At 38.3% G+C, this 23,136-nt stretch overlaps 1 protein-coding gene across 1 annotated transcript in view; it reads right to left on the minus strand.

The window, feature by feature from the left end:
* The window catches only part of MCEE (methylmalonyl-CoA epimerase), a gene marked incomplete at its 3' end in the record, with an annotated part of 72,645 nt that overhangs the window by 22,586 nt on the left and 26,923 nt on the right, over nucleotides 1-23,136 (minus strand). The gene's annotated exons all lie outside the window — the stretch shown is intronic.

The following is a 23,136-nucleotide window of genomic DNA, read 5'->3' on the forward strand; positions in this document are numbered from 1 at the left end:
CTCTTTCCCTCAGGTCATTCATCTGCAGAGTTTCTCCTTGCCGGCAGTGGAGAGTGTTTAGGCCTTATCAGTCACGTGGCAAGTTTTAACTAGTTGTGTTTTGGTCTGCTTGTTAAAAGAAGCTAGATCCGGAGTTCCTGGGTGGCTCGGTCAGTGAAGCGACTGCCTTCAGCTCAGGTCATGATCCCAGGGTTCCCTGCATTGGGCTCCCTGCTCCATGAGGAACCTGGTTCTCCCTCTCCCTCTGCCCCCTCCCCAGTGTTCTCTCTTGTCCTCTTGCTTGCTCTCTAGATCTAAAATAAATAAAATCTTAAAAAAAAAAAAAAAGTAGAAGCTAGATCCTATTTCCCCTAGAGCTGGAGCTTTGTAGCTCTCTATGATCAGTAGATTTGGTACATGCAGGGGTTTGTGTTGGTTTTCTGGGGGAGGGATCTGTTGCCCTGATTCTCAGGTGGACTTGCCCTAGTGGAGAGGCACCTGCAGGGTTCAAGGGGGTTGAGGCTTGGTGTAAGTGGCTGTGGTTTCCACTGAGGAGCATTGTGTTGCTCAGTGAAGTTGGTCGGTACTGATGGTGGGGGGTGGGGATGTAGGGTGGGTAAGTGGGATGAGGGGAGTGGACTCACCCAGCTCTCTCCGCCTGGACAGGGGCGTTTGCTCCTTCCACTTTTCAGGAAGCCCTCGTGAGAGCAAACATTCTCCCATCTTGTGTCCCTGGTTTCCATCAGATCCCTGCCTACACCCTGTCTATGCCCAAGGTGTCTGCCTACCAGACAGCACGGTTCACAGGTGTTTTATCTCAGGTTTATGGCTGGGTTTCCAAACTCCACATTTTAGGGACCTGGCCCAGTGTGGACCCACACTGATCCTCTGGGAGAGGGTCTCACCAGACTGTGGCCATTGCTGGGTTGTCCCAGAAAAGCAGTTGTATGACCACACAGTGGTTTAGAGTTTATGGCAAAATTCAGTTAAAAGCTGGCACCAAGGTTTCCTGCCCTCGGCAAGTGTCTGTTCATATGCTAATGAGTGGGGCAACATGTTGGTCCCCACCAGCTCTTTTGTCCCCGAGAGGCAGTGCCACCTCCCCCAAATGCACTCCAAGAAGGGGGATGATCTCTTCCTGTGTGGCCCAGGGGATCCTTAGACCACATTGTCTGCTCCCTGACCTCCACCCTCCTTCCCCACAGGAGCACTGATAAGCCAACCAGGCAGTACCCTGGTGATGGTGCAGAATTCTAAAACTTCAGACTGTGCTCCACTGCTTATAAAGACTTGGGGTAGTCAGTCCCTCTCCTTTTCCCAATCAGTGATCTTAGGGAAGAGTTGTTCTTGTACAATCCCCTTCATGCTGCTTTCTCTCTCTCTCTCTCTCTCTCTCTCTGTCTCTGTCTCTCTCTTGCTCCTCTCTCCATGATCAGGGCTCCCTTCCCTCTGCAGCACCCACAATTCTTCTCTCCCCCAAATCAACTCTTTACAGCTCCTATCTTCCATGATGTGACCATTTTTTTTCCCTCCAGATGTGCAGTTTGTTTTCTCAGTCCTCATCTCAATTTCTTAGGTGTTCAGAATGATTTGATATTTGTCTGTCTGTATTTGAGGGATGAGGCAAGCATGGGGTCCCCTACTCCTCCACCATCTTAACTCCTCACAAAATTGTAAAATTTTCTTCTGGACTTTTTGTTTATTGAGATATAATTATATAAGTTTAAGAGGTACCATGTGTTGATTTGATACACTTGTATCTGCAATATGTTTACCACCATAGCGTTAGTTAACATCTCTATCACATCAGATAATTATCATTTGTTTTCTATGGTGAGAACACTTAAGATCTATTCTCTTAGCAACTCTGAAGTATGCTGTACGGGATTGTTCACCATAATCACTGTGCTATGCATTAGATCTCCAGAATCTATTCATCCTTTAGTTGCAAGTTTGTCCTTCAACCACAATTTCCCCAATTCCTCCATTACCTCCCTTCTTTGCTATCCCTGGTAACCACCATTCTAGGGTCTATTTCTGAGTTTAATTTTTTAAGACCCACATATAATACAGTATTTGTCTTTCTGTGTCTGACTTATTTCACCTAGCATGATGTCCTCAAATCCATGCATGTTGTCACAAATGGCAGGAGTTCCTCCTTTCTCATGACTGAATAATATTTCATTGTAAAGATATATAGGTACAGATATAATCTTCTTTATCCATTCATCCACTGATGGACATTTGACATGAGTGTACAGATATTTTTTTTTATTTACAAGCAACAGGATCGATGGCCTCAGTTCATTTTATTTCATGTGGACTGAAGAGTCTTAGTTCCTTATCTAATTGCTTTTTACTGGACTGCCTTCTGGCATTATTCCATTAGTCTGCATGGAGAGACTTTCTCCTTATTTATCATGGGAATACTGTTGAGAACATTTTCTATAAGCTCAAAGTGTCTTTTTATAAGAACCTATGAAAAAAATTTTCTCAGGTGTCCCTACTGGGAAAACCTGATTCTTTTATATCATGGGTGAGGTTTTATCTTCTAGAACCCATACAATTTGCAACTGGTTATTTGGCTACTAAGAAGTTCAGAAATAAATATGTGGTTGGCCTCTGGAAGTTACACAGGAACTAGCGATGAGTATTACTTCACTATTTTACTATTATACTCTAAATTTCCATTTACTGCAACTTATTTTTTTAAAGATTTCACCTATTTATTTGAAAGAGAGAGAGAGCACGCACAAGCAGTGGAAGAGGAAGAGGGATAAGCGGACTGTCCCTCAGTGCACAGCTCATTGTGGACCTCAATCCCAAGACCCCAAGATCACAACCTGAGCCATAGGCAGGCGTCCCCCATTTACTGTGAATTTTAATATCTATTTAATTCTGTTTTATTATATATACCTTTGTAACTCTCTCTCTCTCTCTCACACACACACACACACACACACACACACACATACATACATTCAGGGTTGCCCTCAAATGAGACAATGTTGCATAAATTGAATTCAAAGTCAGAAACAAATAAAATGTTGAAATACATTTTCCATTTCTTTTGCAGTAGATGATATCAGGCTATCTTGCAACAGTGGATATTGATGTCGAAAAGAGCAGCTCTCTGCCAAGAGGCTTAGAAGTGACATTCACTTTGGTCTGTCCAGATCAAAAGATGGATCTGGGCATAATTCAAGTGAACCTGTCTTGTAGGGACAGACTTCTGTTAACCAAACCAATAGAAACTGATATGAAAGTCAGAACTTCATATTATTAATTTAGAATGAAAAATATGTTCATCGTGTAGACTTTAGATGCTGGGATTGACATGTTTCATGAACATGGAATGACAACCAAGAAAGTTAATTTCATGCCCCAAAACAACAATAAACAAACCCTAAGGTCCAGCATACATATCTGGGATGGTATGTTCTGGGATGATGATTAGAGAGTTTCTATTAATCTCCAACTCATGGACCATCCCTTTTCCCTGTTCTCAGTCAATCTTCCATGTTATGTCCACAGCCTTGTTGCAAACAATTAAAATTTCAATTAGTTAAAATTTAGTTAGTTATGTTTGCATTCTTGTTTTCCACTCTGAGCTTAAGTCTCTATTCCGATCACTGTAACAGGAATTTTGAGGATAACTGCTTAATTATACATCCGAAAACAGTATCTTAATTTGTTTTCTGGAAAAAATTTCCAATCACATCCACTACCTGTGGATTTTATTTGTGTATCTTGCAAAGGGCAACCCTATTTTTTTTTTTATTTTTTCATTCACAATGGGGGCTTCTTTTAGTAAAAACATGGCAGCCTTCCTCACTTACAAAAGCCAATTCTTTTGATTTATAAAAATGAAGACTGTATTTTGGCTTTTAAACAGCTAAAATTTGAACTAAAACAGAGATAGCTGTCTATATACAGTAAGCATTTAAAAATGAAATACTTGTCCAACTGATGAAAGGCTCAGAACTAACACCTATTATTCCTTTAAATTCAGCAGAGTGGCATCATCCACACTCATACTCTGTGGATGCTGGAGAACCTGTGTCACATTTGTAAGTCACTCTGGGACACAGAAGCCTGGTTGTTTCTGTAGCTGCAAGCTGAACATGGTTTTCTGACCAACAGGTACATCTAAGCCCATAAAACTCTCAATTCATTCAACAGCTTTGAGAAAAGGAAATTAGAAAACTCTTTAGTAGAAAGATACAGAAAAAAAAATTACTCTCCTACTCCAAGAATAATTTTCAAAACTAGATATTCTCTTTCACTAAAACATCACTCTGGTTCTGTTCTTTTCTAGGAATGCACTTTTTCTGAGTGCCCACAAACATTATGTGCCCGCTGTCAATGTAAACAGAGCAAGGAACCACAGATTTAGGTGAAATATCTAGATATGCAGGTCCAGATTCTGGCCTCCATGCGGGTATAAATTCCCCTAAGACATTTATCTGTTTATTCCTTGGAGGCAGAAATCGTGGAAAGAGCATGATTTGGGAAGATCAGGCAGAAGTGGGTTTTACCCCAACTATTTCTGCATTTGTAAAAGGGGGTTAGGTTAATGTTAGAGCCCAATCTGATAGAGCTGTTGTGAGTTTAAACTATTTAGCATAAGTTGAGGGATGGAGATTTTTTTTTTTGAAGACTTCATTTATTTATTTATTTGACAGAGAGCGATCCCAAGTAGGCAGAGAGGCAGGCAGAGAGAGAGGAGAAGCAGGCTCCCTGCCAAGCAGAGAGTCCTATTCGGGGCTCAATCCCAGGGCCCTGAGATCATGACCTGAGCCGAAGGCAGAGGCTTAAACCACTGAGCCACCCAGGTGCCCTAAGGGATGGAGATTTTACCCACATAAATAATTTTCTTTAGGACGAAGTAAGAGTCATTTACGCAGGTAGGAAACTCAGAGAGAAGGCAGGTGGAACAAACCCTGGGGACAGAGGAGGACGAAATATCCCCTCTGCCCCCAGACTGAAGGCTCTGACAGCTGGGACTGACGGTTAAGCTTTCACCTGCCAAAATGCCTATACTGAGTAGAGTGAAGAAGACTCAGCAAACCGCCGCAAGGTGAAACAGACTGCAGGACCGTTTTCTCAGAGTTCAGAGAGGAAAGCCTCCATCTGTTGGTTCATCGGCCCAGTGGCATGAAGCTGCCTAAATCTCCACACTCCTAGTGGTCTCCTTTCTTTGCCAACACTAAGGGGGCCAATAGTAAGTGAGCCAACTCCAGGTTCCTTCCCCGTTCCCTCACCTTTCCCTTTTACCCAGAGGGGACACAGAGAGGACCAGAGAGTGTAATGGTCTTTAGACTTTCTTAATTACATTTTCAGTAAAAACATCTTGAGTACACCTTCCTAAATAGGTATAATTATTATATCTGTATGTAACCATTATTGTGTGTATTATGGGACAGAAAAGCAGAAAATTTCCAATTACATAAAAAAAGAAATGGAAATGGAAAAAGTGGAGGGGGGAGGGAAAAAATGGAAATGGAAAAAAGGGGCAAAATACTTTCTGCATTCCAATGGATTGCCTTGTGCACAATTTAAAACCCTGGGGATTCCACCTTCTAACCCCCCACCCCCGCCCCAACACTAACTTCAGATTAAGAAAAAAGTTACAGTAATGGGAACTTTAAGGAAACCTGAATTGGTCTTTGAAAATCAAGTCTAGTCTTTTCACCAAAGAGCCATTTTGCCACGTCTTTAAAATGCTTCCCCAGGGGCGCCTGGCTGGTTCAGTCAGTGGAACAAGGACTCAATCTCAGGGTTGTAGGTTTGAGCCCCACATTGGGTACAGAGATAACTTCTAAATATAAAATGTTTTTTAAAAATGTTTCTTCAGGGGCGCCTGGGTGGCTCAGTGGGTTAAGCCTCTGTCTTCAGCTCAAGTCATGGTCTCAGAGTCCTGGGATCAAGTCCCGCATCGGGATCTCTGCTCAGCGGGGAGCCTGCTTCCCGCCCCCACGCCCACCCCGCCTGCCTCTCTGCCTACTTTGCCTACTCTGTCAGATAAATAAATAAAATTTTTTTAAAAAGTTTCTTCAGCTTCCCCACAGGTTCTTTAGATTTAGATGATCAAATTTTTGCAAAATTTGAACTCAAATATGTAAGTATCTAGATTTGGTGAAACCAATAGTTATTGGCTTATATCCATTGTGAAAGCAATGTGAGGGCAGTCACCACGTCATGCTGCTTCACATGCCACCATTCCCGAGCCATTACACAAGTAATTTGTCCCTTAATTTTGTTTATTATGAATCTTTAACCCAGCTGGCTTTCTCTGAAGTCTCAACATGGAAGGGCAAGAAAGATATGGCAATTGTTTTAGTAATTCTGGAACAAGATATTTTGAAACTCCTTTGAAAAACTGCTACAAAAACCTGATGCCTTTGTGTATTCCCTAGAGAGTGAAGTGTCTGATATCTATCAAGCAAGTGTCAAGAGGAATGGCTTACAAGTATTTGTCTTTTCTAGAGGCCTTACTTGATCTGAATTCAGCAACCCTAACACTCTGAGATTAGTGTCATCACCCTCATTTACAGCAATAAGGTGTGCACCTGCAACACTAATTTGAAGCTCAAGTAGGTCAAAGACGTGGGTTAGTTGCCCATGCCTGCTGTAAGGTAACTCAACAGGATTAAGAAGCCCTTATTTTATATTTTATTAAACTGCTTTCTAAAGAAGTTAAACCAACAAAAGTAATTTGTTCAACGATTTACTGAGCACCAACTAAATGCAAAGTGTTGTATGAGGCTCACAATGTCTCACAATGCCATACAATCATTACTAACTAACTTGTTAAAACAGTTAAACAAGATAAAATATAATATTTTAAAATATACATGAAAAAACTATAAGTGACCGTTAGCTTTTCTTTCCAATGATATACTTTTGGGTTGTTCTTGACATGAATTATGAACACTTAGTCTTTTTCTTTCTATACTTGAAACTAATTAGAACTTCCTCATGTAGTTCTGGGGGTTTCTGCTTGCTTCATTTTTGAAAAAAGATTTTATTTATTTATCTGACAGCGAGACAGAGATCACAAGTAGGCAGAGAGGCAGGCGGTGGGGGGAAGTAGACTCCCCACTGAGCAGAGAGCCCAATGCGGGGCTCAATCCCAGGACCCCGAGATCATGACCTGAGCTGAAGGCAGAAGCTTAACCCACTGAACCACCCAGGTGCCCCTGCTTGTTTCATTTTTATGGTCAATTGTACCTTAGTAGGATGTTTTCAACTACAAATAGCAAAAAAAACCCTCAACCCAAACTGGCTTAAAAACTAAGGATATTAATGAGCTCGTATAAAAGGCAGTTCAGAGGAAGAGTGATTTCAGAACTGAATAATCCAGCAGTTGAAAATGTCTTTGAAAACTGTAGACATCCAGTTTCTGGTCTGACAAATAAGGAGCTTGGAATTCACCACTCCATCCTCACAACAAGTGAAAAGCTAAAGAAATGAAAAAATTAATAACTTTTTAAACAACCATTAGAGAAATGAGTTCATTTCCAGGGTCCCAAAATTGGAGGCCGGAAAGGCAGTTACTGAGAACCACAACTTAACCAGAGCAGAAATCCACAGTCAGAAACCACAGTGGGAACCAGTGGAAAATGTAAACTGTAACTGGTGAATTGCTAGAGGCTCAGTGTGGACAAGTCTATGAGTTAAAAACTCCAGTGGGGACCCCACACTTCAGTGAGCATTACCTCCAGAACATCTACCATGTTCTCTCAGTGAATATAAGAAAAAAAAAATCTCCCTGGATAGAGGGAAAGTACCCATTTTGTAATATGCCAGGGTACTTTATTCTTTTTAACAAGAGAAAACAATTTTGCCAGATCCTAATGCACTGGTATTTTATTAGAGCCTAACCAACCTGGGGGAAAGAAAATACCCAACTCCAGGACCCTCCAGCCATTCTGTCTCACTTAAGGGGGAAGAGGAAGGAACTCAGAGGCACTTGTGAGGTTCACAGCCCAGGGGCGCAGGCTCACTAAAAGACCTAATCATAGGACTATTGAAAGCTTCCCCTCCTTCCATGCATTACCACCACAAGACCTATTTATTAGGATTTCTTTTACCCAATGCATCATAAATGGCTTTCAACAACAATAACAAATTATAAGGCATACTAAAAGGTAAAGCACAGTTTGAAGAAATGGAAAGCAAGGGAACTGGACTCAAATATGTCAGGGATGTTGGAATTATCAGACTGAGAATTTAAAACAACTCTGATTAATAGGCTGGAAGCTCTAATGAATAAAGTAGACAGCATGCAAGAACAGGTGGGCAATGTGAGAGATGGAAATTATAAGAAAGAAACAGAAAGGAACGTTTGAGTTAAAAAAAAAATACAACAACACTATAGGGGCACCTCGGTGGCTCAGTCAGTTAAGCATCTGCCTTTGGCTTAGGTCAAGATCCCAGAGTCCTGGGATCCAACCCCACACCAGGCTCCCTGCTCAGCGGGGAGCCTCATTCTCCCTCTCCATTTGCCTCTTCCCCCACTCTTGTGCCTGCTCTTTCTCTTTTTCTTGCTCACTCTCAAATAAATAAACAAAATCTTGGGGGAAAAAAAGGATTAGACACTTAATTGACTGAGTCAACAAGGCACCCCCAAAAATGCCTTTGTGGCTCACTGGTAGACTATACATGGCAGAGGAAATAATCTCTTGGCTTGATGACATGTCAAGAAAAACTTCCAAAACTGAAATGCAAAGAAAAAGACTGAAAAAAAAAAAAAAAAGAACAGAATATATGTGTAATTGGAATAACAGAAAAAGAAAGGTAGAGAAGAATAGAAGTGGGGTGCGTGGGTGGCTCATAGGGTTAAGCCTCTGCCTTCGGCTCAGGTCATGATCTCAGGGTCCTGGGATCGAGCCCTACATCGGGCTCTCTGCTCAGCAGGGAGCCTGCTTCCCCCCCTCTCTCTGTCTGCTTCTCTGCCTACTTGTGATCTCTCTCTCTGTGTGTCGAATAAATAAATAAATAAAATCTTTTTTTAAAAAAATAAAAGAATAGAAGCAATATTTAAAGTGACAATTATAAGAATTTTCCTGAATTAATGTCAGACACCAAATCACAGATCTGAGATACTAAGAGGACAACAGGTAAAATAAAATAATAAAAAATGATAATAAAACTACAACTGGGCATATCATGTTCAAACTATAGAAAATTAAAAATTAAGAAAAATTCTTGAAAGAAGTGGAAAAAACACCTATAGAAGAGCAAAGATAAAAATTGCATCTGACTTTTTCCCAGAAACCATGCAAGAGAGTGAAGTGAAATATATATAGTGCTGAGGAAGAGAAGGGAAAAAAAAAAAAAACAACAAAACCCTACCAACCTAGAATCTAGTAGTAGCTCGCAAAATTATCCTACAAAAGTGAAGGAGAAATAAAGGCTTTCTCAAACAAAAAAAAAATTTTAAAGATCTCATTTATTTATTTGACAGACAGAGATCACAAGTAGGCAAAGAGACAGGCAGAGAGAGAGGAAGGGAAACAGGCTCCCTGCTGAGCAGAGAGAATATTTATATAGGAAATAAGAATATTTCCTAACTCATGCTATGAGGCCAAGATTACTCTTAACACAAAACCAAAGGCACTACAGGAAAACTACAGACTGATGTAGCTCCTGAACATAGATGGGAAAATCCTTACTATGCTAGGAAACCTAGTCCAACAATGTATAACAAGAATTATACACCATGACCAAGTGGGGTTTACCTCAGGTGTACAAGACTGGTTCAAAAATCAATTAATGCAATCTAGCACAACAAATAGGCAAAAGAAGAAAAGTCACATGATCATATCAATAGATGTGGAAAAAAGCATTTGACAAAATCCAACACACTCACTATAATGGTTAATTTTATGTGTCTGGGCTTAGGGAAGCCAAGATAGTTGATAAACATTATTTCTGAGTGTGTCTGTGAGCGTGTTTTGGGAGAGATTAACATTTGTGTTGGTTGGTAAACTTAATAAAGCAGATGGCTCTCTCTGGTGTGAGTGGGCATTATCTAATCATCTGAGGACCCAAACAGAATAAAAAGGTGAAAGAAGGACAAATTGACTCTCTGCTTCAGCTGAGGCATCCATCTTCTCATGCCCTCAGACACTGACACTCTTGGGTCTCTGACATTCAGATTCATATTGGAATTTATACCATTAGCTTTCCAATTCTCAGGCTGGGGACTTGGACTGAATTACTCCAGTATTTCCAGGTTCTCCACCTTGCAGATAGCAGATCTTGCTACTTCTTGACTTTTATAACCATATGAGCCAATTCCTACAATAAATCTATCTATCTATCTATCTATCTATCTATCTATCTATCTATTATCTATCTAAATGTATATATATCCTAATAGTTCTGTTTCTTTGGAGAACCCTAATACATCTATCCATGATAGAAAAAAAAATCTCAGTAAACTAGGAAGAGAGCAGAATTGATTGATTAAAAAAACTACAAAAACCTAGCACTGACATCATACTCAGTGGTTAGAAACTTGAAACTTTCCTGCTAAGATCAGGCACATAGCAAAAATGTTCCCTCTCACCCCTCCTTTTCAACTTGTATTGGAAATTCTAGCTAGTGCAATTAGACAAGAAAAGGAAATAAAATGTATTCATATTGAGAAGGAAGAAATAAAACCGTCTTTGTTCACAGATAATATAATGATCCAAGTAGAAAATCCAAAGAATTCTTACAACTACCAAGTAATTTCAGCAAGGTTATAAAATATAGGGTTAATATACAAAAGCCAATTGCCTTACTATATAGCATCAATGAACAAGTGGAATTTGGAATTAAAAACACATTACGGGGGGGGTGCTCCTGGAGGCTCAGTCAGTTAAGCATCTGTCTTTGGCTCAGGTCATGATCCCGATGTCCCAGGATTGTGTCCTGAATTGAGCTCCTTGCTCAGCCAGGAGCCTGCTTCTCCCTCTTCCCCTCCCATCTGCTCATGCTCTCTCTCTCTCAAATAAATAAATAAAATATTTTAAAAACCCCACATTATCATTTCCATTTAGTGTTCCACCAAAAAAGAAATACTTTGGTATAAATCTACCAAATATACAAGATTTATATGAAGAAAACTACAAAGCTCTGATGAAAGAAATTAAAGATGACCTAAATAAATGGAGAGATATTCCATACTCATGGTTGGAAAACTCAGTATGTCATGATGTCAGTTCTTCCTAACTTGATCTATAGATTAAATACAATTCCAATCAAAATTCATGCAAGTTATTTTGTGGAGGTTAATAAAGAGATTCTAAAGTTTATATGCCAAGGCGAAATAGTAAGTACAAAAGAGCTTAATATTGAAAAACAAAACCAGAGGACTGACACTACCTGATTTTAAGATGTACTATAAACCTGTAAGACTCGAGAAGTGTGGTATTGGTAAAAGAATAGACTAATAAATCAATGAAATAGAATAGAAAGCCCAAGAACTTACCTACATAAGTATAGTCAAATGACTTTTGACAAAGGAGCAAAGGCAATACACGGGAGCAGATAATCACTTCAACAAAGCAGGCTGGAGCTGTAGCAACTGGACATCTACATGCAAAAAAAAAAAAAAAAAGAATCTAGATGCAGGCCTTGTACCTGTCACAAAAATTAACTCAAAATGAATCACAGACCTAATGTAAAATGAAAACTATAAAATTCCTAAAAGATAAAATAGAAGAACACCTAGATGACCTTGGTCTTGGTGGGCCCTTTTTGGATATAACACCAAAGGCATGACCCATTGAAAAAAAAACAGACTGATAAGCTGAAGATAAAGTTGATAAGCTGGACTTTGTTAAAATAAAAACTTCTGCTCTGCAAAAGACAGTGCCAAGAGAATGAGAAGACAAGTAACAGACTGGACAGAAATAGTTGTTAACAACATATCTCATGAAGGATTATTATCCAAAATAAACAAAAACACCTAAAACTCAATAATAAAAAAACAAACAACCCAATTTAAAAATGGGGGAAATGCCTGAACAGATACTTCATCAAGAACATATAGACAGGAAATAAGCATATGAAAAGATACTCCACATCATATGTCCTCAGGACAATACAAATTAAAACAAGATTTCACTACATACCTGTTAGAATAGCCAAAATCCAGAACATTAACAATGCCAAATGTTTGTAGAGATGTAGTGTAACATAAAATGGTACAGCCACTTTCTTTTCTTTCTTTTTTTTATTTTTTTAAGAGCACGAGCTCTTTTTAAGAGCATGAGCAAGGGGAAGGGGCAAAGGGAGAAGCAGACTCCCCACTGAGCAGGGAGCCCTATGCAGGGCTTGGCCCCAGGACCCTGAGATCATGACCTGAATGGAAGGCAGCTGCTTAATTGACTGAGCCACCCAGGCGCCTAGTATAGCCAGTTTGGAAGACATGTTGGTGATTTCTTAAGAGATAGATATTTAAGAGTAAGTAAACGTACTCTTACTGTAAGATCCCACAATCATATTCCTTTGTATTTACTCAAATGAGGTGAAAAATATGTCCACACCAAAACCTACACATAGATGTTTATAGCAGCTTTATTCATAATTTTCAAAATGTGGAAGTATCCAAGATATCCTTCACTATGGAGAGCCCAAATGTTCATTGACTGATGAATGGATAAAGACGATGTGGTATAAAATGAAATCTTGCTATTTGCAAAGATATCCCTACATCCAGATATAGAATACTATTCAGCACTGAAAAGAAATGATCTGTCAAATGAAAAAGACAATTAAAAAAAACTGCTTGATGATTCCAATTATATGACATTCTGAAAAAGGCAAAACTATGGAGAGAGTAAAGATATCAGTGGTTGCCAGGGGAAAGGCGGGGAGGAAAGGATGAATAGCACAGAGGTTTTTTAGGGCAGTAAAAATATTCTGTATAATACCATAATGATGGATACATGTCATTATATATTTGCCAAAACCCATATAAGATCTAATACAAAGAATAAATAAACACTTAGGTAAACCATGAACTTTGAGTGATAATGATGTATTAATGCAGGCTCATTAATTTTAACAAATGTACCATTCTTATGCAGATGTTGATAATGGGGGAGAGGTTATGCATTTATGGGGAGGGGGTTATATGGGTACTCAGTGCTTTCTGCTTAATTTTACAGTGAACCTAAAACTTCTCTAAAAATAAATGCTACTTAAAAGGGGAAAAATGTATGTTCCACACAGAAGAATTAGGTACATATCAATAATTTCCAATATATAAATTCTCAATTATAATTTTGATGAAAACTTAAGCATTTTTGTATTTTAAAATAAAATATTACCAAAAATAAGTAAAATAGGGGCGCCTAGGTGGCTCAGTGGGTTAAAGCCTCTGCCTTCGGCTCAGGTCATGATCCCAGGGTCCTGGGATCAAGCTCTGAGTTGGGCTTTCTGCTCAGCGGGGAGCCTGCTTCCTCCTCTCTCTCTGCCTGCTTCTCTGCCTGCTTTTGATCTCCGTCTGTCAAATAAATAAATAAAATCTTTAAAAAATAAGTAAAATAAAATATCATATTTTAAAAGATATATTAAAACAATAAAATTTTTAGAAAAATGCAATGAGGTGTTATAGATTACATGTTATGAATCCATCATTGGCAAGGGTAATGGAATTTAAGTCCAACTATGAGACTTTACCTGAGGCTTATCTGTGTGTGTGTGAGAAGGGAGGGACACCTAACAGAGTCAGAATTCTATTAGGGAGAAATAATGAATGATGCTAAGAGGCTATTAATACTACAGATACATATTATTTTGCATAAACTGCTACCACATTTTATTCTGCTTATGAAAATAGAATTGTATTAAATTATCAATTGATGAATTAAATTCACAAAGTGAATTTTATTAAAAAGATTGTGCATTTGCATTTAGATCAGTGTTTCTTACTTCCCTGATATTTCATCTTTGACCCATTAATTATTTTGAAGTATGCTGTGTTCATTCTGAAAAACAGTATGGAGTTTCCTCAAAAAGTTAAAAAGTAGAAATGTCCTATGATCCAGCAATTGCACTACTAGGTATTTATTCAAAGAATACAAAAATATAGATTTGAAGGGATACATGCATTCTGATGTTTATAGCACTATTATCAACAATAACCAAACTATGGAGAGCCCAAATGTTCATTGACTGATGAATGGATAAAGAAGATGTGGTATAGAATGAAATCTTGCTATTTGCAAAGACCTGGATGGAACTACAGTGTATTAAGTTAAGTGAAATAAGTTAGTCAGAGAAAGACAAATACCATATGATCTCACTCATCTGTGGAATTTAAGTAAGAAAACAGATGAAGATATGGGAAGGAGGAAATTTTAAAAAGGAGACCGGGGGAAAAAACCACAAGAAACTCTTAACAATAGAGAACAAACAGAGGGTTGATGAAGGGAGGTGGGTTGGGGGTGGCTAGATGGTAACGGGTATTAAAGAGGGCACTTGTGATGAGCACTGGGGATTGTATGTAATTGATGAATCACTAAATTCTACTAACAAAGCCAACATTGCACTGTATGTTAACTGAAGTTAAATTAAAAAAAGGTTTGCTGTAAAATTTACAAATTTCTGGAGATTTTTCCTGTTATCTGTGATATCTAGTTAAATTCAGTTATTATCACAAAACATATTTTTTATGGTTTTACTTTTAAAAAATATGTTAATGCTTGTTTATGATCTAAGATATGGTCTATCTTGGTGAATGTCCCATAAATGCTGGGAAAGAATGTGTATCCTGTATTAGTTAATGATACTGTTCAATTCTGTGCAGTTGCTGACTTTTTGCTTGGTGGTTCTATACAATACCAAGAGAGATGTTGAAGTCCCCAGTTTTAACTGTGAACTGATCTCTTTTTTTCCAGTTCTGTCAACTCTTGCTTCATATTATTCTGCAGCTCTGTTGTTTGGTGCACATACATATGTTATATTTTCTTATGATCTGGCACTTTTATCATATGCAATGAACCTCTTTGTTTCTGGCAATTTTTTTTGCTCTGAAGCCTACAGCCACCATAGCTTTCTTTAGATTAGTGTTTTCAGAGTATATATATTTTTCATTCTTTAATCTACCATTATATTTGAATTGAATTTTATCCAGTCACCTAATCTCTTTTAATTGGTGTGCTTAGCCCATTTACATTTTTTTAAAAGATTTTATTTATTTATTTGTCAGAGAGAGAGAGAGAGAGAGCACTGGCAGACAGAGGCAGAGGGAGAAGCAGGCTCCCTGCCAAGCAAGGAGCCCGATGTGGGACTCCATCCCAGGACACTGGGATCATGACCTGAGCCGAAGGCAGCCGCCCAACCAACTGAGCCACCCAGGCGTCCCAGCCCATTTACATTTAATGTAATTATTGATACATTAGGATGTAAGTCTGTCATTTTATTGTTTTCCTTCTTTTTTTTTTTTTCCTGTTTCTCCTTATCTGTCTTCAACTGGGTTATTTGGCCATTCTTTAGTATTCAATTTTGATTTATGTACATATTTTAGCATACTTCTTTGTGTTGTATATTCAGTGGTTACACTAGGGATTACAATATACATAGGCAGTTTATCATAGTCTACTAGTGTCAACAGTTCCCTCTTCAAGTGGAATGTAGGTTCTTAATTACCACTTAAGTCCCATTATCCTTCCCTTCTCCCTTATGGTACAGTTGTCTTAAATATTATCTTTACATACATACACATCAGATATTATAGTTTTTGCTTTTACTTTTTAAGTGAGAAGTATAACCAGATGTTGTACTTGTCTTCCGTAACTAGCTCAATGGGTACACAACTACTCATTTACCTAACATCCAATCATCCATGAATTTAAGACATTAGCCACTTTCCCATCCATGATTTTAGAAATTCACCCACCCATGATTCTTGAAATTCATTTTAATTACTTGTATTATATTTTAACCATATAGGCCTCTAAACACATCCTCTAAGATCCATATTCCTTTCTCTTTCCTTTCCTTTCAACTCATTCATGTTGATTTTTAAGTATTTACATATACTTCATAAAGTAATTTCCCCAACTGGACTATAAGCTTCTTGGCAATGGGTTTCTATTTACTTTGTATCTTCCACTAGGATTTGTGGTGTTCCACCACATGAAGTGATAGATAATCCTACAAATTCACTGCTGTCTCCACGTCTGCCAATAAAAAAAAATTTGGGGGAGGGGGATTAAGATGGCAGAGGAGTAGGGGACCCTAAATTTCTCTGGTCCCTCAAATACAGCTAAATAGCTTTCAAATTATTCTTAACACCTATGAAATTAATTGGATATCTGAGAAAAATTCTGCAATTCTACAAATAGGAAAGTGACCACATTTGGAAGGTAGGAGGTGCAAAGACTTGAATCCAGGGTAATATATTTGGCATACAATGGAGGGGGGGGGATCCTGCTTAAGAAGGCTACCGCAAGTGTTACAGGCAGTGGAGCACAAAATCGGAACTCTTCGAAAGGTACTCAGGTAGTAGGGTGAGTTGGAATCCCAGGTGGGACAGCATTGTCTCAGGATTCCCAAGGTCACAAGAACAATGAGGGCGCTTGAGTGCAGCAGAGTTCCCAGGCATGGGAGAGGAGAAGCTGGCTAAAAACTGTAAGTCTAGGTACCAGTTTTCTGCTCTGTGTTGTCATAAACTGTGAACGGCTGCACAGTTGCACAACTGCTCTCCTGGCCAGGGCCCAGCAAATGGACCACCATTCCCCCAGGAGGAATACCTCGGGATCAGGCCAAAGGAGACTATAAACTTTGGTTTTTGAAACTCAGTCTTGTGCTCAAGATAAAAAATGCTTGGTCACAGTCCAGGTGAACACAGAGTTCAGATGGAAATGAGGGAGGCAAGAGTGATTGACTGCTTTTCTGTGAAGGCTCACTGAAGAGTAAGAGGCCATAAACTTTTGGCTCCAGAGCTAGAGAAGGGGGGCATCACCATTTTCATTCCACATGTTGGTGCTGAAAGCCTTCAGGGAGCAAAACAGCACCACATAGTAGAATCCAGAGCTGCTTACACTGAGCTAGGACCCCTGGCAAGAGAGGAGCAATTCCACCAGGGCAGGGCACCTGAGAATCAGCACAACAGGTCCCTCCCCCAGAAGACCAGCAGAAACAACTGGCCTGCACCAAGTATACTGAACGTAGAGAGATACAAAGCTTCAGCTCTTGGGGACAACAGTATATATCACCCATGGGGTTTTTTATTCTTAAGTCTTTCAGTATTATTTTTTCAGTTATTTTCTTATTTTTTCAATTCTTTTTAATTTTTATTTTTATATACATTATATATATACATATATATAGTTTTTATTTTTTTCTTTCATTGTATTTTTTATTTATTGTCTCCATTGTATTTTATCTTTTTTTTAAATGTTTGATTATATATATATGTGTGTGTGTGTGTGTGTGTGTGTGTGTGTGTATACATATATATATATATATTTCTTTCTTATTTTGGGATCCAGTTTCTTTTAACAAGCAGACCAAAACACACCCAGGATCTAGTTTTTTGTTTTGTTTCTTGTCTTCCTTGTTTTGCTTTTGCTTTTTTTTTTTTTTTCTGGTTTGTTTTGTTTTGTTTCTGTATCATTGTAGTTATTGTTGTATTTTCTCTTTCTCTCTTCTATTCTTTTCTGTACAAAATAATGAGACAGAGAAATTCACCCCAAAAGAAAAGAACAGGAGGTAGTACTCACTGCCGTGGATATAATCAATATAGATGTAAGATGTCTGAACTAGAATTTAAAATAATTATAAAGATACTAGCTGGGGTTGAAAAAAGCATAGAAGACACTAGAGAATCCCTTAGTGTAGAAATAAAGGAACTGAAACCTAGTCAGGCTGAAATTAAAAATGCTATTACCGAGATGCAGTCCCAAATGGAGGCTTTAAAAGTGAGGATAAACGAGGCAGAAGAGTCAGTGATAAAGATAAAATGATGGAAAATAAGGAAGTGAAAGGAAGAGAGAAACTACTGGATCCTGAAGGGAGACTTAGAGAACTCAGATTGCATAAAGTGAAATAATATCCAGATATTAGAAGTCCCAGAATATGAGGAGAGGGAGACAGGGACAGAAGGTCTATTTGAACAAATTATAGCTGATAACTTCCGTAGTCTGGGGAAGGAAACAGGCATTCAAGTCCAGGAGGCACAGAGAACTCCCCTCAAAACCAATAAAAATAGGTCAACACCTCAACATATAATAGTGAAGCTTGCAAATTTCAAAGATACAAAGAAAATCCTGAAAGCAGCTTGGGATAAGAGGTCCTTAACCTACAAAGGTAGATGCACAAAGCTATCAGCAGACCTGTCCACAGAGACCTTGAAGTCCAAAAAGGGCTGGTATGATATATTCAGCATGGTAAATGGAAAAGATATGCAGCCAAGAATACTTTATCCAGCAAGGCTGTCATTCAGAATAGAAGGAGGAATAAAGTTTCCAGGACAATCACAAACTAAAGGAATTTGTAAATACTAAACCAGCCGTGCAAGAAATATTAAAGGGGACCCTTTGAGTGGAGAGAGAGCTGAAAAGTAACAAAGTGAGAAAGGAACAGGGATAATCTATAGGAACAGCAACTTTACAGGTAATACAATGGCATGAAATTCATATCTTTTAATAATTACTCTGAATGTAAATGTACTAAAATCTCCAAACAATAGACAGAGGGTATCAGAAAGAATAAGAAAACAAGACCCATCAATTTTACAAGAGACACATTTTAGACATAAAGACACCTTTAGATTGAAAGTGAGGGATGGAGAACCATTATCATGCCAATGGACATTGAAAGAAAGCTGGAGAATCAATCCTTATATCAGACAAACTAGATTTTAAACCAAAGACTGTAATAAGAGATGAAGAAGGACACTATATCATAATAAAAGGGTCTGTCCAACAAGAAGATCTTGCCATTGTAAATATTTATGTCCCTAATTTGGGAGCAGCTGAATAAATAAACCAATTAATAACAAAATTAAAAACTCATGAATAACAATAATAGTAGGGGACTTTAACAGCAATGGACAGATCATCTAAGCAGAAGGAAACAAGGACTTTGAATGACACACTGGATCAGATAGACTTGACAGGTATATTCAGAGCATTGCATTCTAAGCCAGCAGAACACACATTTTTCTGGAGTACATATAGAACATTCTCCAGAATAGAGCACATACTGGGTCACAAATCTGGTCTCAACTGGTACCAAAAGAATGAGATTATCCCCTGCATATTTGCAGACCACAATGCTTTAAAACTTGAAGTCAACTACAAGAAAAAATTTGGAAGGACCACAAATACATGGAGGTTAAAGGGCATCCTACTAAAGAATGAATGGGTTAACCAGGAAATTAAGGAAGAATTTAAAAAAAAAAAACATGGAAGCAAATGAAAATGAAAACATGACAGTTCAGAAACTTTGGGATGCAGCAAAGGCAGTTCTAGAAGGGAAGTATGTTGCAATATAGGCCTTTCTTAAGAAACAAGAAAAGTCTCAAATACACAACCAAACTTTATACCTAAAGGAGCTGGAAAAAGAAGAGCAAATAAAGCCTAAATCCAGCAGAAGAGAAATAATAAAGATTAGAGCAGAAATATAATGATACAGAAATTTTAAAAACCAGTAGAACAGATCAATGAAACTAGAAGCTGTTTCTTCGAAAGAATTAATAAGATCTATAAACCCCCCTAGCCAGACTTACCAAAAAGAAAAGAGAAAGGGCCCAAATAAATGAAATCATGAAGAGGAGAGACCACAACTAACACTGAAGAAATACAATTATAACGGGGCGCTTGGGTGGCTCAGTGGGTTAAAGCCTCTGCCTTTGGCTCAGTTCATGATCTCAAGGTTGTGGGATCGAGCCCCACATCGGGCTCTCTGGTCAGTAGGGAGACTGCCCCCCCCCCACTGCCTGCCTCTCTGCTACTTGTAATCTCTGTCCATCAAATAAATAAATAAAATCTTAAAAAAAAAGAAATACAATTATAAGAGAATATTATGAGCAATTATATGCCAACAAATTAAGCAATCTGGAAGAAATGGGTGCATTCCTAGAAACACATAAACTACCCAAACTGAAACAGGAAGAAATAGAAGACCTGAACAGACCTATAAGCAGGAAGGAAATTGAAGCAGTAATAAAAAAAAATCTCCCAACAAACAAGATTCCAGGGCAGGATGGCTTCCCAGGGGAATTCTATCAAACATTTAAAGAATGAATACTTATTCTTCTGAAACTGTTCCAAAAAATAAAAATGGAAGGGAAACTTCCAAAATCATTCTATGAGGCCAAAATTACCTTGAACCCAAAACCAGACAAAGATCCAACTAAAAAGGAGAATTGCAGACCAGTATCCCTTGTGAACATGGATGTAAAAATTTTCAATAAGATACTAGCTAGTAGGATCCAAAAGTACATTAAAATGTTTATTCACCATGACCAAGTAGGATTTATTCCTGGGCTGCAAGGGTGGTTCAACAACCACAAATCAATGTGATACACCACATTAATAAAAGAAAGGACGAGAACCATACAATCCTCTCAATAGGTACAGAAATAGCATTTAACAAAATAGAGCATCCTTCCCTTTAAAAAAAAAAAAAAAGATTTTATTTATTTATTTGAGATAGAGCACAAGTGCACAAGAAAGAGCACAAGTGGAGGGGAGGGGCAGAGGGACAGGGAGTAGCAGATGACCCGCTGAGCAGGAAGCCTGACACAGGGCTCAATCCCAGGACCCCAGGATCATGACTTGAGCTGAAGGCAGATGCTTAACAACTGAGACACCCAGGAGCCCCTACTATATCCTTTCTTGATAAAAACTCTCTGCTATATAGGGATACAGGGAACATACCTCAATATCACAAAAGGCATGTATGAAAAACCCACAGCGAATATCTTTCTCAACGGGGAAAAACTGAGAGGTTTTCCTCTAAGGTCAGGAACAGGACAGGGATCTCTACTCTCACCACTGTTGTTCAACATAGTACTGGAAGTCCTGGCCTCAGCAATTAGACAACAAAAAGAAATAAAAGGCATCCAAATCAGCAAAGAAGTCAAACTCTCACTATTTGCAAGACGACACGATACTCTAGGTAGAAAACCCAAAAGACCACCCCAAAATTGCTAGAACTCATACAGGAATTCAGCAAAGTTGCAGGATATAAAATCAATGTACAGAGATCTGTTGCATTTCTATACACTAAGACAGAAGAGAAATCAAGGAAACAATCCCATTTACAATTGCATCAAAAACTGTAAGATACCTAGAAGTAAACCTCACCAACGAGGTAAAGGATCTATACTCCGAAAACTATAGCACACTTATGAAGGATATTGAAGAGGACAAAAAGAAATGGGAAGACATTCCATGCTCATGGATTGGAAGAACAAACATTGTTAACATGTCTACACTACCCAAAGCAATCCACACATTTAATGCAATCCCTATCAAAATACCATCAACATTTTTCACAGAACTGGAACAAACAATCCTAAAATTTGTATGAAACCATAAAAGACCCTAAATAATCATAGGAATGTTGAAAAAGTAAACCAAAGCTGGAAGCATCATGATTCTGGACTTCAAGCTGTATTACAAAGCTGTATTCATCAAGACAGTATGGTACTGGCACAAAAACAGACACACAGATCAGTGGAACAGAACAGAGAACTCAGAAATGAACCCTCAACTTTATCGCCAACTCATCTTCAACAAAGCAAGAAAGAATATCCAAGGGAAAAAAGTCTCTTCAACAAATGGTGTTTGGAAAACTGGACAGCCACATGCAGAAGAATGAAACTGGGCCACTTTCTTACACCACACACAAAAATAAATTCAAAATGGATTAAAGACCTAAATGTGAAACAGGAAACCATCAAGATCCTAGAGGGGAACACAGGCAGCAACCTCTTTGACCTTGGCTGTAGCAACTTCTTACTAGATATGTCTCCTGATGCAAGGGAAACAAAAGCAAAAATTAACTATTGGGACTTCATCAAGATAAAAAACTTCTGCACAGTGAAGGAAACAATCAATAAAACTAAGAGGCAACCTACAAATGGGAGAAGATATTTGCAAATAACTTATCTGATAAAGGGTTAGTATCCATAATCTATTAAAAAAACTTATCAAACTCAACAGCCAAAAAACAAATAATCCAATCAGGAAATGGGCAGAAGAAAGGAACAGACATTTCTCCAAAGAAGACATACAAATGGCCAACAGACACATGAAAAAATGTTCAACATCATCTAGCATCAGGGAAATACAACTCAAAACCACAATAAGATACCACCTTACGCTGGTCAAAATGGTTAAAATTAAGAATTCAGGAAACAACAGATGTTGGCAAGGATGTTAAGAAAGAAGAACTTACTCTGCTGGTGGGAATGCAAGCAGGTACAGCCACTGTGGAAAACAGTATGGAGTTTCCTCAAAAAGTTAAAAATAGAGCTACCCTACAACCCAGCAATTGCACTAGTAGGTATTTACACAAAGGATACAAACATAGTGATCTGAAGGGGCACTTGCACCCCAATGTTTATAGCAGCAATATCCGTAATAGCCAAACTACCGAAAGAGCCCAGATGTCCATCAACAAGAGCCCAAATGTCCACCAACAAATGAACAGATAAAGATGTGGTGTGCATATACAATGGAATATTACTCAGCCATCAAAAAGAATGAAATCTTGCCATTTGCAGTGACATGGATGGGACTAGAGGGTATTATGCTAACTGAAATAAGTCAGTCAGAGAAAGCCAAATACCATATAATTTCACTCACATGTGGGATTTAAGAAACAAAAAAGATTAGAATAGGGTAAGTGAAGAAAAAATAAAATAAGATGAAAATAGAGGGGGAAGCAAACGATAAGAGACACTAAACTGTAGGAAACAAACTGTTGCTGGAGGGAATGTGGGTGGGGGCAAGGGATAATAGGTCGATGGGCATTAAGGAGGGCACAGTAATGACTACAGTAATGACTACTGGTGTTATATGCAACTGATGAATTACTAAATTTTACCCCTGAAACTAATAATACGGTATATGTTAACTAAACTGAATTTAAATAAAGAATAAAAAAAAGTACTAAGAAAAAAGTTTTGTGGAA

Source organism: Martes martes (assembly GCF_963455335.1).
Source record: "Martes martes genome assembly, chromosome: 7".
Lineage (NCBI taxonomy): Eukaryota > Metazoa > Chordata > Mammalia > Carnivora > Mustelidae > Martes > Martes martes.